The following is an 18,811-nucleotide window of genomic DNA, read 5'->3' as shown; positions in this document are numbered from 1 at the left end:
GTTTTCAATTTTTTTCAATAACTTTTTGGTATTGTTTTTGTTGTATTTTATTTTGTTCATTCAATCTATAACATAAATATTTTTTTTTACATTATAATATAGATCTAATTTGAATATTATTTTATTAGAGTCTATTAATGTTGTAAATGTAAATATTAAGAACTTTAACTTTGAACTTTGTAGGATATTTCCGTTTACGACATGTGATTAAAATGGATATTACATAAAACTAGAACGTATTTGTATTTCATTCATATTCAATTCAACAATAAATAAAAAATCCATTTAGATCACTCAAATTTACCATTACTTAAATAAAAGAAACAAAAGACTTTAGAAGAACTATTTCTCACAGGTTATAGTTTCTAGTCGTCCGTATGCACCATGCTCAACAATCATACCACAAGATGTGACAACGCAAGATAGAATATAAATTTTTTTTCAACAAAACTAGAAAGCAAACAAAACAAAATAAAGTCATCAGAACAATATCATCATAGCATAAAAGGCTTTAGGACATAAGTAAATGTTGAAATCACCGAAAAACTTCACCATATTCCTCATCAACATCATCAAGACTCTAAAAAGGCCAAAATGATGTATTGCAAATAATTGAAAGAACAAATTAAGAAAAAGACATAGATGTTGCATCCAAAATTAGAAGCTAGTATATAAAAAATGGTATCGCCTGGAGATTTCTACTTCTAAACATCAAAAACAATAACAAAACAAAATATTCAAACACAATCAATCAAAGTATAGTAATAAAAAAGTATTTAGAACGAGCAAAGGCAACATATGAAAAAAAAATCTAAAATAAATTAACCAACTAAAAATAGGAAACACATCAAAAGAAAAGAAAATATTGATAATTTTACACCTCCAAAACTAAGCTATGATCAATCCATACCCATAAATTCTCAGGTCAACAAGTTATAACGAAACAACTCAAGATTAAAGCCATTGACTCAAAATGAACCTATCGGTTTATTTAGAGTTTAGACATCTCCAATCTTCATACATTGTAAACAAGTACTAAAGTTGTCCTAAAATTAGAAAAGTAATCATTTTTTTTCAATGCCTACTTTATAATAATCCGTGAATATAATAAGGAGAAAAACTCATAAGAATTTGTTCAACTTTAAGGAATTAGATATCCAATCTTTTCCATCCAAAATCGTCAGAAATTCTCCAATATCTAAGACCTACAATCTCAATCTCACGAACCCAGAAAACTAAACTTCCCAAATCTCAGAGAATAATGACAATAGTTGAGAACAGAGGAATTTTCAAAAAAGGCAAAGGTTAAGAAAATTTTCAAGTTTCAGATCTTAGCCAAAAAACAAAGTTCATGTTTTACTCACAAAAAAAAAAACAAGCGTTCACAATCTATGTTTCACCTTCACATGCATTATCTGTTTGAGAATAGTCCAAGTTCCTTCACAATGAATAAACTAAGATACCACTCAAGCAAATATCCAGTTTTAAATCAAATTCAAACAACAAAGTAGCATTACTACTATCACAGTTACAGTTATATATATGAAATCAGCTAATAAAAAGAATACAAGACAAACATCACCAAAACAAATAAAATTATCAAAACTGATTCTAACACACCTTCATCCATACATAAACGAAATTTTTGTCATGATAATACACATAAAATAAGTTGTTTGAGCTACCCTTTAGTAAGGCATTCGCGTCTAAATGTAATCCACTATTGCAAGTCTTGCAACAATGAAATCAAAACATAGCACATAATTATTAAAAGACACAGACACATCAGATGTGATGTCCACTTCTAAAGTCAGACTAACTAAATTATTTCGACTTTCAGTTTTAAAATAATGAACATGACCATAAAAATTCACTTGAAAGTACGAAGTCATTTCGACATGATCACAAAAAATGTTTCTTAATCTAACTAATGATAAACTTGAAAAAGTATAAAGGTAGTATAATAGAAAACCTTTTGAGATCTACTTCCATCTAAATAGAATAGAAAGGATCCCATTGAATAGATAGAAAGTTGTGTGAACCAATAAAATATTATATTGTAAGCATCCAAAAGTTAAATAATTTCTCTCCTTGTTTTTCAATTTAACTCTCTGCAAAATTAGCTCTCACCTCTTTCTTCAAGTATCATATATTTCTTATATATCTCTTGAAATAACTAATTCCTTTCACAAACATCACATTCCGCAGAAATCATTAGAATTCAGCAACAATAAAACAAAATTATAGAACATAATCACAATAATTCTGTGACAGAAAAACCATGTCCAGTAACACAATACTATAATAAAATCAGATCATCAAATTAGAAAAATTCAAACAAACTTCTAAATCGAAAAGATCTTCAATCCATCTAACTAGTCACCCACATAATTCACTATACCTAAACAGATAAAATCACCAGTTCGATAAACAACAATAACATTCCATTACATGCTCATCGCATAATACTTCTCCTTGAAAAACTGAATAACAGTTTTCAAAATTCTTAATTTAAAAGAAAGGATCACAAGCAAATCAGAATTTGGTCATAACTTCAAAGATTATCAACATAAAAAGAAAAACTCCGATATCGCTTATCAAGTCCAGAACAAAGCATCTCGTTCAGTAACTCAACGAATTCATGCAATCCACAATTTCAAATACAGTTCTATAGAGGAATTAGAAAGTAATTCACAGCAAACACCGATTGGATCTTCTAATTAATTCATGAAATATTGACATCAGGAATCATAGAGAACAACACGAAGACGAAATAGATTAAAGCATGCATTAACAAAAATCAGGGAGATTTGAACTAGCTACGAGAGAAATCGCGAATCGGAACTAAAATTAAAACCTTTGCAAAAACACGTTCAAGAAAAATCTACCAAAGAATAAGTCAAGATTGGGTACAAAAGAACAGGAGTAGTAAGAAGCGGCAGAGGACACATGATCACAATCAAAATATAACAATGACACAGAGGACAAGGATGACATTCCTATAGGACTTTGATAGTGCCACAATTTGTACAAATAGGCGCGCTTCTATTTATACAATTGTGATCCTACCATAGAACACTTGCTCCATATTACACAGATTAAACCAAAGCTCTGATACCACTTTGTCATGACCCAAAATGAGCCATGACCGGCGCTCAGGAAAATAATCCTATAGCAAGCCTAACATACACAAATATAAGTTAAATAAGCAAGTTACAAATATTTTACAAGTTCTAAAATAAATAATTATATATTTTAGGGTTAAAAAAAATTTAAAATAACTAAGAATGGTTGGATCCTACCTGTGACATATGGAGCATATACTTCTAGGAATTCGACAAAGAATGGGTACTCATTGCAGACCGTTACTCTTGAATAGAAAGTCTCACATAATCAAATATTTGTCCCTGAAAAATAATTTTTTTTAAAAAACGGGGTGAGTTTTGCAACTCAGTGACTAGACAATACATCTATAATCGACATAAGACCATATAAATATTATTATCAAAGTAATATTAATTAGAACGTAATAGTTGATAATAATAGGTGAATCAATAAGGGAGTTCTCATACAGAAATCAAATCAAAAGTCCACACCTTGGTGGCTCCACCTCTATGGGTAGCCCTTTCCTCTTGCGTGTTCTAACAGAATAACAGATCTAACGTGTGGCCTACACGTTAGGCTAGCAACACCCCTGCTAGCTGGAGTCTGAGTTAGATGCATCTAAGTTAACGTCATAACCGCCGTTAACTACGGTTTTCTAATACGAGCCTCCCAAACCAATTCAAAACATATAATTTCAAATACAATAAATCCTTGATCTTTCAAATATATAAGATATCGAATCAAATCAAATCATATTATACTTTCTCAGCAGAAATCTTTCCAATCCTACTCTTTCAATCATAAGAAATTTCAAACATATTTTACAACTTTTAAAGTGAATACTAACAAATACTTCAATGCTTTAAAAACAGATTTTCAATTAAAATCAAATATTTTAGAATAATACAAAACTTCTTCAAAAATATATATAGTCTCATGTATAGTTCTAAAAGTATAAACTTCGTAAAAACGAATTATTTAAATAAGTCAATTATACTAATCAATTTAAAACCATTCAAGGCAAATATAGTGAGTATAGTTCAAAGATCATACTAGTTATAGGTCAAAATAATTATAGATGTACAATCAAACAATTATAAATGTAAAGTCTACTCACAGCATGGTCCTAACGGACTGAAGAGACCAAACCAAACCCGGAGTGTCGAATTAAAGGCTACGAACTGCGCAGAATTTGGACTCGGGTAATAGCAATAACTTCAATTCTCACTGCAGTAACATCAACAACAGCCCTAGTAGCAAGGGGCAACAGCAAATCCAACCGCCTACGGTGGTTTAAAATTGAGCAAAGGCAGACAAGGACATCAAGCAAGATAGGACAAAGTGAATAATAGAGCTTTACGGCAAGACATGGCAGAACAAGAGTAGTCTTACCAAAAGAAACAAGAGGATGGAGCATCAGCAGCTCCGGTGATCCTCATAGGCAAGGACAAACTGGCAGAAATAAAGCGGAGCTAGGGCAAACTTGTAGAGTTTACGGCGGTGGCTTCCGATGACGTCAGCTCGGTTCCCGGCGACTAGAGGCACGGTGGCACAGCCTGCAGCAACAGCGGAGGCATACCAGCTCCCGCCTCCTCGCAAGACTTTCCTCTCTTTGGTCATTGCGTTTCTCTCTCCTCTGCGAGCTCCTCTCTCCTTCTTCGAAGCCCCCTACCCGTAGCCGTGACGGCAACGACGGAGCTCTCCTTTCAGCGGCGGCGACAAGGCGCGGCGGCAATGAGATGTCGTCCCCTTCCTCTGTTCTGTGTGTCACGTCTTTCTCTTCCACATGCGGTGGCTTCTCGTGGGGCGATGGAGTCCTCGACGACGGCAGTGGAAGCTCCGGCTGCGGCAGGGACGGTCTCCAGGGGCGACGGCGAGGACGGCGAGACAGCACCTCCTCTCTCGCACTTCTTCCTTTCTCCTTCCCCCATTCCCTGTTTCGATCTCCTTCTCCCTCTCTCTTCCTGATCCGCGACAACGACGGCGACGGCGGCTCCAAGCCCCGCCGGCGCTGTCCCTTCCTCCCCTCTTTTTTTCTTCCCGATCCTCACTCTCTTTGCTTCTCTTCTCTGATTTGGGGGTGGGTGTGTGTTGGTAATTTTGGAAGTTAGGGTTAAGTTTGGTTTGGGAAAAAGATGAGTAAGGGTATTATAGGAATTTTACAAGTATGTTCTACTCTATTATTCTATATGTGTGTAATTTGGAGTTAAATGTTTATGGCAATGTAAGTTTTTTAATGTTTCATTTTAATTTTTATTATGGTTCTCATTGTTTTGAGCCAGCTTTGTTTCACAGTTTTTTCACGTAAGAGTAATGCTTCACCAATGTTAAGCAAACTGCTACCTTTTGTTAGTAATCCTGTCTTATATAAGGGTCAATGGAGTTTGCCAAACAATGTGCACCCTATGTTGATGGAATATATGCATGTGTGTACTTGGTATGCGAAATTGCTACTCAGGTTGTGAATTGTTGTTCGAAATTGATTCCCTGGCAATGGCACCAAAAACGGATGCACAGGACCATGGTCTAAACATATCTTCATAACTTCGCATAACTAACCAGCAAGTGCACTGGGTCGTCCAAGTAATACCTTACGTGAGTAATGGTCGAATCCCACGGAGATTGTCGGTATGAAGCAAGCTATGGTCACCTTGTAAATCTCAGTCAGGCGGATATAAAACAGTAATGGGTTTTCGAAAATAAATAATAGAATAGGGATAGAGGTACTTATGTAAATCACTGGTAGGAATTTCAGATAAGCGAATGGAGATGCTTTTTGTTCCTCTGAACCTCTACTTTCCTGCTATCTTCATCCAATCAGTCTTACTCCTTTCCATGGCTGGCTTTATGTGATACATCACCATTGTCAATGGCTACTTTCGGTTTTCTCTCGGGAAAATGATCCAAATGCCCTGTCACGGCACGGCTAATCGTCTGGAGGCATCACCCTTGTCAATGGCTTCATCTTATCCTCTCAGTGAAAATGATCAACGCACCCTGTCACGGCATGGCTATTCATCTGTCGGTTCTCGATCATGCTGGAATAGGATTTACTATCCTTTTGTGTCTGTCACTAACGCCCCGCAATCGCGAGTTTGGAGCTCGTCACAGTCATTCATTCATTGAATCCTACTCGGAATACCACAGACAAGGTTTAGACCTTCCGGATTCTCTTGAATGCCGCCATCATTCTAGCTTACACCACGAAGATCCTGGTTAGGAGATCTAAGAGATACTCATTCAGTCTAAGGTAGAACGAAAGTGGTTGTCAGGCACGCGTTCATAGGGAATAATGATGATTGTCACATTCATCACATTCAGATTGAAGTACGAATGAATATCTTAGAAGCGAAACAAGATGAATTGAATAGAAAACAGTAGTACTTTGCATAAATCTTTGAGGAACAGCAGAGCTCCACACCTTAATCTATGGAGTGTAGAAATTCTACTGTTAAAAATACATAAGTGAAAGTCCAGGCATGGCCGAGAGGCCAGCCCTCAAACGTGATCTAAGATAGCATACAACTGATCAAAGATACCTAATACAATAGTAAAAGGTCCTATTTATAATAAACTAGCTACTAGGGTTTACAGAAGTAAGTAATTGATGCATAAATCCACTTCCGAGACCCACTTGGTGTGTGCTTGGGCTGAGTTTGAGTGTTGCACGTGTAGAGGTCCTTCTTGGAGTTGAACGCCAGTTTTTGTGCCAGTTTGGGCGTTCAACTCTGGTTTTGGATCCTTTTCTGGCGCTGGACGCCAGATTTGGGCAGAGAGCTGGCGTTGAACGCCAGTTTACGTCGTCTATTCTTGGCCAAAGTATGGACTATTATATATTGCTGGAAAGCCCTGGATGTTTACTTTCCAACGCAATTGGAAGCGCACCATTTCGAGTTCTGTAGCTCCAGAAAATCCACTTTGAGTGCAGGGAGGTCAGAATCCAACAGCATCAGCAGTCCTTCTTCAACCTCTGAATCTGATTTTTGCTCAAGTCCCTCAATTTCAGCCAGAAAATACCTGAAATCATAGAAAAACACACAAACTCATAGTAAAGTCCAGAAATGTGAATTTAACATAAAAACTAATGAAAACATCCCTAAAAGCAACTAGATCCTACTAAAAATATACTAAAAACAATGCCAAAAAGCGTATAAATTATCCGCTCATCACAACACCAAACTTAAATTGTTGCTTGTTTCCAAGAAACTGAAAATCAAATAGGATAAAAAGAAGAGAATATACTATAAATTCCAAACTATCAATGAAACATAGCTCCAATCATATGAGCGGGACTTATAGCTTTTTGCTTCTTGAATAGTTTTGGCATCTCACTTTATCCATTGAGGTTCAGAATGATTGGCATCTATAGGAACTCAGAGTTCAGATAGTGTTATTGATTCTCCTAGTTCAGTATGATGATTCTTGAACACAGCTATTTTATGAGTCTTGGCCGTGGCCCTAAGCACTTTGTTTTCCAGTATTACCACCGGATACATAAATGCCACAGACACATAATTGGGTGAACCTTTTCAGATTGTGACTCAGGTTTGCTAAAGTCCCCAATTAGAGGTGTCCAGGGTTCTTAAGCACACTCTTCTTTTGCTTTGGACCTTGACTTTAACTGCTCTGTCTCAAGTTTTCACTTGACACCTACACGCCACAAGCACATGGTTAGGGACAGCTCAGTTTAGCCGCTTAGACCAGGATTTTATTCCTTTAGGCCCTCCTATCCACTAATGCTCAAAGCCTTGGGATCCTTTTTATTTACCCTTGCCTTTTGGTTTTAAGGGTTATTGGCTTTTTGCTCTTGCCTCTTAGTTTTAAGAGCTTTTGGCTTTTTCTGCTTGCTTTTTCTTTTTCTTTCTATTTTTTTTCGCTATTTTTTTTTCTGCAAGCTTTGTTCTTTGCTGCTTTTTCTTGCTTCAAGAATCATTTTTATGATTTTTCAGATTATCAAATAACATGTCTCCTAGTCATCATTCTTTCAAGAGCTAACATATTTAACATTCTTAAACAACAACTTCAAAAGACATATGCACCGTTCAAGCATTCATTCAGAAAACAAGTAGCATTGTCACCACATCAACATAATTAAACTAAGTTCAAAGATAAATTCGAAACTCATGTACTTCTTGTTCTTTTGAATTAAAACATTTTTCATTTAAGAGAGGTGATGGATTCATAGGACATTTATAACTTTAAGACAAAGTTACTAACTACTAATGATCATGTAATGAAGACACAAACATAGATAAGCACACAACATAGAAAACAAAAAACAGAAGAAATAAGAGCAAGGAATGAATCCACCTTAGTGATGGTGGCGTTTCCTTCTTGAGGAACCAATGATGTCCTTGAGCTCTTCTATGTCTCTTCCTTGTCTTTGTTGCTCCTCCCTCATTGCTTTTTGGTCTTCTCTTATTTCATGAAGCATGATGGAGTGCTCTTGATGTTCCACCCTTAGTTGTCCCATATTGGAACTCAATTCTCCTAGGGAGGTGTTGATTTGCTCCCAATAGTTTTGTGGAGGAAAGTGCATTTGAGGCATCTCCGGGATCTCATGGTGATGATCTTCATACGCCTCTTGAGCTCCATGAATGGGCTCTCTTGCTTGCTCCATCTTTTTCTTAGTGATGGGCTTGTCCTCTTTAATTAGGATATCTTCCTCTATGTCAATCCCAGCTGAATTGCATAGGTGGCAAATGAGGTGAGGAAAGGCTAACCTTGCCATAGTGGAGGACTTGTCAGCCACCTTGTAGAGTTCTTGAGGTATAATCTCATGAACTTCCACCTCTTCTCCAATCATGATGCTATGAATCATGATGGCCCGATCCACAGTAACTTCAGATCGGTTGCTAGTGGGAATGATTGAGCATTGAATGAACTCCAACCATCCTCTAGCCACAGGCTTGAGGTCCAATCTTCTTAGTTGAACCGGCTTGCCCTTGGAGTCAATCTTCCATTGAGCTCCTTCCACACATATGTCCATAAGGACTTGGTCCAACCTTTGATTAAAGTTGACCCTTCTAGTGTAGGGGCGTTCATCTCCTTGCATCATGGGCAAGTTGAACGCCAACCTCACATTTTCCGGACTAAAATCTAAGTATTTCCCCCGAACCATTGTAACATAGTTCTTTGGATCCGGGTTCTTACTTTGATCATGGTTCTTGGTGATCCATGCATTGGCATAGAACTCTTGAACCATTAGGATGCCGACTTGTTGGATGGGGTTTGTTAGAACTTCCCAACCTCTTCTTTGAATTTCATGTCGGATCTCCGGATACTCATTTCTTTTGAGTTTGAAAGGGACCTCAGGGATCACCTTCTTCTTGGCCACAACATCATAGAAGTGGTCTTGATGGGCTTTGGAGATGAACCTTTCCATCTCCCATGACTCGGAGGTGGAAGTTTTTGTCTTCCCTTTTCCCTTTCTAGAGGATTCTCCGGTCTTAGGTGCCATCAATGGTAATGGAAAAACAAAAAGCTTATGCTTTTACCACACCAAACTTAGAATATTGCTCGCCCTCGAGCAATAAAAGAAAGAATAGAGGAAGAAGAAGAAGATATGGAGGAAAGGGGGAAGGTGTTGTGTTTCGGCCAAGAAGGGTATAGGGGGTTGTGTTGTGTGAATTTGAAGAAGAATGGAGGGCTTTATATAAGGAAGGGAGGGGGGAAGGTTTCGGCCATATGGGTGGGTTTGGGTGGGAAATTGGTTTTGAATTTTGAAGGTAGGTGGAGTTTATGAGGTAGGTTTATGGGGAAGAGTGGATGGATGTGAGTGGTGAAGAGGTGATGGGGAAGAGAGATTGAGGTGATTGGTGAAGGGTTTTGGGGAAGAGTGTTTATGGGATTGTGTGAAAGAGGGGTGAGAAGAAGTGAGTGGAGGTAGGTGGGGATCCTGTGGGGTCCACAGATCCTGAGGTGATCCTGTGGGGTCCACAGATCCTGAGGTGTCAAGGATTTGCATCCCTGCACCAATTAGGCATGTAAAATGCCTTTGCACACAACTCTGGGCGTTCAGCGCCAGGTTGGTGCCCATTTTGTGCGTTCAACGCCCATTTGTTGCCATTTCTGGCGTTGAACGCCAGAACCATGCTTGTTCTGGGCGTTCAGCGCCAGAATGCTGCCCATTTTGGGCGTTCAGCGCCAGAACCATGCTCTGTTCTGGCGTTGAACGCCAGGCAGATACTCCTCCAGGGTGTGATTTTTCTTCTGCTGTTTTTGATTCTGTTTTCAATTTTTATGTTTATTTTGTGACTCCTCATGATCATGAACCTATAAAGACATATAACTAAGAAAAATATAATTAGATAAATAAAAATTGGGTTGCCTCCCAACAAGCGCTTCTTTAAGGTCAATAGCTTGACAGTGGGCTCTCATGGAGCCTCACAGATGTTCAGAGCATTGTTGAGACTCCCCAACACCAAACTTAGAGTTTGACTGTGGGGGCTTTGTTTGACTCTGCTTTGAGAGAAGCTTTTTTTGCTTCCTCTCTATGGATGTAGAGAGAAATCCTTGAGTTGTAAACACAAGGTTGTCCTCATTCAATTGAAGGATTAATTCTCCTCTATCCACATCAATCACAGCTCTTGCTGTGGCTAGGAAAGGTCTTCCTAGGATGATGGATTCATCCTCTGCCTTTCCAGTATCCAGGATTATGAAATCAGTAGGGATGTAAAGGCCTTTAACCTTTACTAACACATCCTCTACTTGTCCATAAGCCTGTTTTCTTGAATTGTTTGCCATCTCCAATGAGATTTTAGCAGCTTGCACCCCATAGATTCCCAGTTTCTCTATTACAGAGAGGGGCATGAGGTTTATTTCTAAACCAAGGTCACACAGAGCCTTAAAGATCATGGTGCCTATGGTACAGGGTATTATGAACTTTCCAGGATCCTGTCTCTTCTGAGGCAATGTCAGTTGATCCAGATCACTTAGTTCATTGATGAACAAGGGAAGTTCAACTTCCCAAGTATCAATGCCAAATAATTTGGCATTCAGCTTCATGATTGCACCAAGAAACTTGGCAGTTTGCTCTTCAGTAACATCCTCATTCTCTTTAGAAGAGGAATACTCATCAGAGCTCATGAAGGGCATAAGGAGGTTCAATGGAATCTCTATGGTCTCTAGATGAGCCTCAGAGTCCTTTGGTTCCTCAGAGGGAAGCTCCTTATTGATCACTGGACGTCCCAGGAGGTCTTCCTCCTTGGGATTCACGTCCTCCTCTCCTTTTTTGGGTTCGGCCATGGTGCTTATGTCAATGGCCTTGCACTCTCCTTTTGGATTCTCTTCTGTATTGCTTGGGAGAGTACTAGGAGGGATTTCAGTGATCCTTTTACTCAGCTGGCCCACTTGTGCTTCCAAATTTCTAATGAAAGACCTTGTTTCATTCATGAAACTCACAGTGGCCTTGGAGAGATCAGAGACTAAGTTTTCTAAATTAGAAGTATTTTGTTCAGAGTTCTCTGTCTGTTGCTGAGTGGATGATGGAAAAGGTTTATTATTGTTAAACCTGTTTCTTCCACCATTATTAAAGCCTTGTTGAGGCTTTTGATCCTTCCATGAGAAATTTGGATGATTTCTCCATGATGAGTTATAGGTGTTTCCATAAGGTTCACCTAAGTAATTCACCTCTGCTATTGCAGGATTTTCAGGATCATAAGCTTCTTCTTCATAAGAAGCCTCTTGAGTACTGTTGGATGCAGCTTGCATTCCATTCAGACTCTGAGAGATCATATTGACTTGCTGAGTCAATATTTTATTCTGAGCTAATATGGCATTCAGAGTATCAACTTCAAGAACTCCCTTCTTCATAGGCGTCCCATTATTCACAGGATTCCTCTCAGAAGTGTACATGAACTGGTTATTGGCAACCATGTCAATGAGTTCTTGAGCTTCTGCAGGCATTTTCTTTAGGTGAATGGATCCACCTGCAGAAGTATCCAATGACATCTTAGATAACTCAGACAGACCATCATAGAATATATCCAGGATGGTCCATTCTGAAAGCATGTCAGAAGAATACTTTTTGGTCAACTGTTTGTATCTTTTCCAAGCTTCATAGAGGGATTTACCCTCTTTCTGTTTGAAAGTTTGAACATCCACTCTAAGCTTGCTCAGCTTTTGAGGAGGAAAAAACTTGGCTAAGAAAGCCGTGACCAGCTTATCCCAAGAGTTCAGGCTATTTTTAGGTTGAGAGTCCAACCATATTCTAGCTCTGTCTCTTACAGCAAAAGGGAAAAGCATGAGCCTGTAGACTTCAGGATCGACTCTATTAGTCTTAACAATATCACATATCTACAAGAATTCAGTTAAGAACTGAAAAGGATCTTCAGATGGAAGTCCATGAAACTTGCAGTTCTGCTGCATTAGAGAAACTAATTGAGGTTTCAGCTCAAAGTTATTTGCTCCAATGGCAGGAATAGAGATGCTTCTTCCATGTAAATTGGAATTAGGTGCAGTAAAGTCACCAAGCATTCTCCTTGCATTATTATTATTTTCGGCTGCCATCTCCTCTTCCTGTTCGAAAATTTCTGAAAGGTTATCTCTAGATTGTTGTAATTTAGCTTCTCTTAGTTTTCTCTTCAGAGTCCTTTCAGGTTCTGGATCTGCTTCAACAAGAATATTCTTGTCCTTGCTCCTGCTCATATGACAAAGAAGAGGGCACAGAAAAAATAATAATAATAATATGGATCCTTTATACCACAGTATAGAGATCCCTTTGTGAGTGGAAGAAAAGAAGGAGACAAAGAATGTGATGTAAAGAAAGAAATACAACTGTGAGGAGGGCAGAGATGTGAGATGAGATGTTAGTGAATGAATAAATAAATAGAAGGAGATGAGAGAGAAGGAATTTTCGAAAATAATTTTTGAAAAAGAGTTAGTAATTTTTGAAAATAATTTTTTGAAAAAAAGTTAGTAATTTTTGAAAATTAAGATTCAAAAAATTTAGTTAATTAAAAAGAGATTTTGAAAAAGGGGAAAGATATTTTCGAAAATGAGAGAGAGAGTTAGTTAGGTGGTTTTGAAAAAGATAAGAAACAAACAAAAAGTTAGTTAGTTGGTTGAAACAAATTTTGAAAAGATAAGAAGTTAGGAAGTTAGAGAAGATATTTTGAAATCAATTTTTTGAAAAGATAAGGTAAAAAGATATTTTTGAAAAGATATGATTGAAATTAGTTTTGAAAAAGATTTGATTTTTAAAATCACAATTAATGACTTGATTCATAAGAAATCACAAGATATGATTCTAGAACTTAAAGTTTGAATCTTTCTTAACAAGCAAGTAACAAACTTGAAATTTTTGAATCAAAACATTAATTGTTATTGTTATTTTCGAAAATTTGGTACAAAAATAAGAAAAAGATTTTTGAAAAATATTTTTGGAATTTTCGAAAATAACTAAGAAATTTGAAAAAGATTTGATTTTTTTGATTTTTTTTTTTTTTGAAAAAGATAAGATTTTCAAATTGAAAATTTGATTTGACTCATAAGAAACAACTTGATTTTAAAAATTTTTGAAAAAGTCAACTCAAATTTTCGAATTTGATGAGAGAAAAAGGGAAAGATATTTTTTTATTTTTGAATTTTTATGATGCAAGAGAAAAACAAGAAAAATGATGCAATGCATGAGAATTTTAGATCAAAACATGTGATGCATGCAAGAATGCTATGAATGTCAAGATGAACACCAAGAACACTATGAAGATCATGATGAACATCAAGAACACATTTTTGAAAAAAATTTTAATGCAAAGAAAACATGCAAGACACCAAACTTAGAATTCTTTATTGCTTAGGCACTAAGAATTCAAGAATGCATATGAAAAACAAGAAAAGACACAAAACATGAAATCATCAAGATCAAACAAGAAGACTTACCAAGAACAACTTGAAGATCATGATGAATACTATGAATGCATGAATTTTCGAAAAAATGCAAGATGCATATGCAAGTGACACCAAACTTATAACATGACTCAAGACTCAAACAAGAAACAGAAAAATATTTTTTATTTTTATGATTTTCTATTTTTTTTTTTGGATTTTTCGAAAAATTAATTGAAAAAGAAAAATAAGGATTCTAAAATTTTTAATATGAATTCCAGGAATCTTGCATTCTTAGTCTAAAGCTTCAGTCCAGGAATTAGACATGGCTCACTAGCCAGCCAAGCTTTCAATGAAAGCTCCGGTCCAAAACACTAGACATGGCCAATGGCCAGCCAAGCTTTAGCAAGATATCAGAATATACTGCTCATTACTTATCAAATATGTAACTTGCCTCTATGCTGATGGTTTGGAAGCCTCAGTCCAAAAGAATTTAGACATGGCTTTGCAGCCAGCCAGGCTTCACATGCTTCATGAAACACTAGAATTCATTCTTAAAAATTTTGAATAAATTTTATTTTTTGAAAACATTTTTATTTTTTTTCGAAAACAGATGAGAAAATTTTTGAAAGATTTTTTTTTTGAAATTTATTTTTTGAAAACAAAACAAGAAGAAAATTACCTAATCTAAGCAACAAGATGAACCGTCAATTGTCCAAACTCAAACAATCCCCAGCAACGGCGCCAAAAACTTGGTATGCGAAATTGCTACTCAGGTTGTGAATTGTTGTTCGAAATTGATTCCCTGGCAATGGCACCAAAAACGGATGCACAGGACCATGGTCTAAACATATCTTCACAACTTCGCATAACTAACCAGCAAGTGCACTGAGTCGTCCAAGTAATACCTTACGTGAGTAAGGGTCAAATCCCACGGAGATTGTCGGTATGAAGCAAGCTATGGTCATCTTGTAAATCTCAGTCAGGCGGATATAAAACAGTAATGGGTTTTCGAAAATAAATAATAGAATAGGGATAGAGGTACTTATGTAAATCACTTGTAGGAATTTCAGATAAGCGAATGGAGATGCTTTTTGTTCCTCTGAACCTCTGCTTTCCTGCTATCTTCATCCAATCAGTCTTACTCCTTTCCATGGCTGGCTTTATGTGATACATCACCATTGTCAATGGCTACTTTCGGTCTTCTCTCGGGAAAATGATCCAAATGCCCTGTCACGGCACGGCTAATCGTCTGGAGGCATCACCCTTGTCAATGGCTTCATCTTATCCTCTCAGTGAAAATAATCAACGCACCCTGTCACGGCACGGCTATTCATCTGTCGGTTCTCGATCATGCTGGAATAGGATTTACTATCCTTTTGCGTCTGTCACTAACGCCCCGCAATCGCGAGTTTGGAGCTCATCACATTCATTCATTCATTGAATCCTACTCGGAATACCATAGATAAGGTTTAGACCTTCCGGATTCTCTTGAATGCCGCCATCATTCTAGCTTACACCATGAAGATCCTGGTTAGGAGATCTAAGAGATACTCATTCAGTCTAAGGTAGAACGGAAGTGGTTGTCAGGCACGCGTTCATAGGGAATGATGATGATTGTCACGTTCATCACATTCAGATTGAAGTACGAATGAATATCTTAGAAGCGAAACAAGATGAATTGAATAGAAAACAGTAGTACTTTACATAAATCTTTGAGGAACAGCAGAGCTCCACACCTTAATCTATGGAGTGTAGAAATTCTACTGTTAAAAATACATAAGTGAAAGTCCAGGCATGGCCGAGAGGCCAGCCCTCAAACGTGATCTAAGATAGCATACAACTGATCAAAGATACCTAATACAATAGTAAAAGGTCCTACTTATAATAAACTAGCTACTTGGGTTTACAGAAGTAAGTAATTGATGCATAAATCCACTTCCGGGGCCCACTTGGTGTGTGCTTGAGCTGAGCTTGAGTGTTGCACGTGTAGAGGTCCTTCTTGGAGTTGAACGCCAGTTTTTGTGCCAGTTTGGGCGTTCAACTCTGGTTTTGGATCCTTTTCTGGCGCTGGACGCCAGATTTGGGCAAAGAGCTGGCGTTGAACGCCAGTTTACATCATCTATTCTTGGCCAAAGTATGGACTATTATATATTTCTGGAAAGCCCTGGATGTCTACTTTCCAACGCAATTAGAAGTGTACCATTTCGAGTTCTTTAGCTCCAGAAAATCCACTTTGAGTGCAGGGAGGTCAGAATCCAACAGCATCAGCAGTCCTTCTTCAACCTCTGAATCTGATTTTTGCTCAAGTCCCTCAATTTCAGCCAGAAAATACCTGAAATCACAGAAAAACACACAAACTCATAGTAAAGTCCAGAAATATGAATTTAACATAAAAACTAATGAAAATATCCCTAAAAGTAACTAGATCCTACTAAAAACATACTAAAAATAATGCCAAAAAGCGTATAAATTATCCGCTCATCAGTACTACAACTAGAAAATTATGTAATATTCGTTTTCATTCTCATGGGGACATTAGAAAATTATTTCTATATTATAGACCTTAATAATTTGTCAAAATTTAAATTAACATCATGAAAAAGTAACTAACTCTTAATCAGCATCAAATCCCAAATAGTTGATGATGTCTTTATATATAAAAACCAATTAAAATAGCAAAATAAACTTTATAAAATTGAGACAACAAATGCATTATATAGATTATAAAAAATATAGAATGAACCTCTATAATTTAAAGGAATTCAGGCCATCAGATGTGCAATATATACTTAGAAAAAGGATATTAATAACTTATATGATTTATGAGGATAAACTATTCTCAACAGGCATCCATATGGTTTCCATAATATGGGTTTATATCTTGCCTTTAAAACTCTACGTTAATCATAAAACTTTTAAACATCTTTTAAATATATAAACAAAATAGTAATGTCAATTATAATTTGACTCAGACCAAAAGTGAAATTTCATTTGATTACCTAAATTTGCTTATTAAGGAGTATCATACTAGTTCTCACCGAACAATTTTTTTTCTACCAACAGCTATTACCAATACTTAATAATGAGTTAGTGGTATCAATTAAAATTACCTAAGCCGTCAGATGATAGAAATTGGTCACTTGAAGCAAAAAACCCCACAAATACCAAGAAAATTCCATCATATTATCTACCCAATTACCCCACATGTAATACTAACAAAAAAAGTTCTTGAACATTGGTTGTTGACGTCAATCATCAACACTGGCTTAACATGGAGAAGATACAAAAGATGGAAAAAGCAAATGCTTCAATAGCTAGAAGAGAAAGGAGAGCTATTACCGAAGAGAAGAGGAAGAAGGCAAGGATATCAAACGAAGTTCACACTGGTCTTCAAAAGGAGTGTAGAAATCCTCTTCAAATAATGAACTTTAACTCAGACACATCCTCTTCAGGTATCATATTTGTGCATAAGCATATGGTTTATTAATATCATTTGCTTTAAAATATACTATAACAAAACTCAAATTATAGAAGAATGAATAATATATGCAAAATGTTGTTTATTGGTTTAAAAATCGTAAAATTTAGGTTCATTACATGGCCAGCTAGCAAAGTACATATTTGTTACAGCCCGACCTAGTCATGACTGGCACTTAGAAAAGTCATTCCCAGCAAGCCTCAGAAATATATTTCACAGAAATAGAATCAAATACACCTTCCTAAATACTATCAGCACATACTCAAATATTAGATTTTAACTCAAATTCAACATAGGTACAAAAAATTCTAGTTTAAGATATACAATAAAATATAATCTAATAGTTTTATATAACTTCCAAGTTAGTAGAACTATATAGGTAAATATTTACAAAATGAACTATCTCAAATCACTATAGTCAAATCTTCCTGTGATGTATGGAGTACTTAACAAATCTAAAGATTTATCAAGATATATACACAATACATCATGCTTTTGAACAATAGAATCCTACCAATTCAAGAGAAAAATAGAGTGAAACTGATGGAACAAAGTTAGAATCAAAGCTCTTATCTAAAACAACAAAGTGAGTTTCACAACTCAGTGGTAAACAAAGCATCCATAGCCCAGACGAGACACTTGTATAAATATAATGCGATTGGCTAAAGTAAATCTATTATAGTAATAGTGAATAAAATATATTCAAACACATAAGCAAATCCACTATAATAATAGGGTTAGAAACATATTTCCATGCACAGATGATTAATCTTAGATATTAAACATTCAAGCTTTCAATAATCATTTATGCAAAAATAAGTGGAAAGTTATCTAATTCAAAAAAAAAATTCTCAGAACAACAGACAAAAAATCACACTTAGGTGACTTTTTCTTTGTGTGAATTCTAAAACAGATATGTTCCACAGTTTTTATGGACATGAAACAGACATGTTCCACTGGTTTTGTGGACATAAAACGACAGGTATCATTTTATTTCATATGACCCTGAAAATGTAATTTTATTCGATCAAGGTGTACCAAAATTTGCGCCTACTGCCGCTAACTGCAGTTTCTATCTTAAAACCCTCCAAAACCTCTCTTATACATACAAAATATAATTAGGCTAAGGGTTGCCAATCAATTCAAAAGTGCAGCATCAATCAAGTACTTATGTATATATATATATATATCTTGACCAAATTTAAACTAGAATTTCATCCAAAATGCAATTACAACATAAAGTATTTACTTGTAACTATTATAATATTGTTCTAATCATTAATTATTCAAGTAATTAGTTTTCAAATAACTTTTTATAATCATAAGAATTATATGAAATTTAAATCTCACTACAGATACATAGTTTACTCACAATTTGGTCCCAAGGGACCGAATAGA

General features: G+C 36.2%; 1 pseudogene; it reads right to left on the bottom strand.

Moving 5' to 3' along the window:
• Window positions 1-4,577: 4,577 nt before the first annotated feature.
• Window positions 4,578-5,196, bottom strand: LOC148567164 (uncharacterized; annotated as a pseudogene).
• Between the last annotated feature and the right edge of the window lie 13,615 nt (window positions 5,197-18,811).

Source organism: Arachis ipaensis, chromosome B4 (assembly GCF_059453495.1).
Source record: "Arachis ipaensis isolate K30076 ecotype BB chromosome B4, ASM5945349v1, whole genome shotgun sequence".
Taxonomy (NCBI): Eukaryota; Viridiplantae; Streptophyta; class Magnoliopsida; order Fabales; family Fabaceae; genus Arachis; species Arachis ipaensis.
Note: the sequence above shows the minus strand (reverse complement) of the source record. Positions and strands in the feature narration are given on the sequence as shown.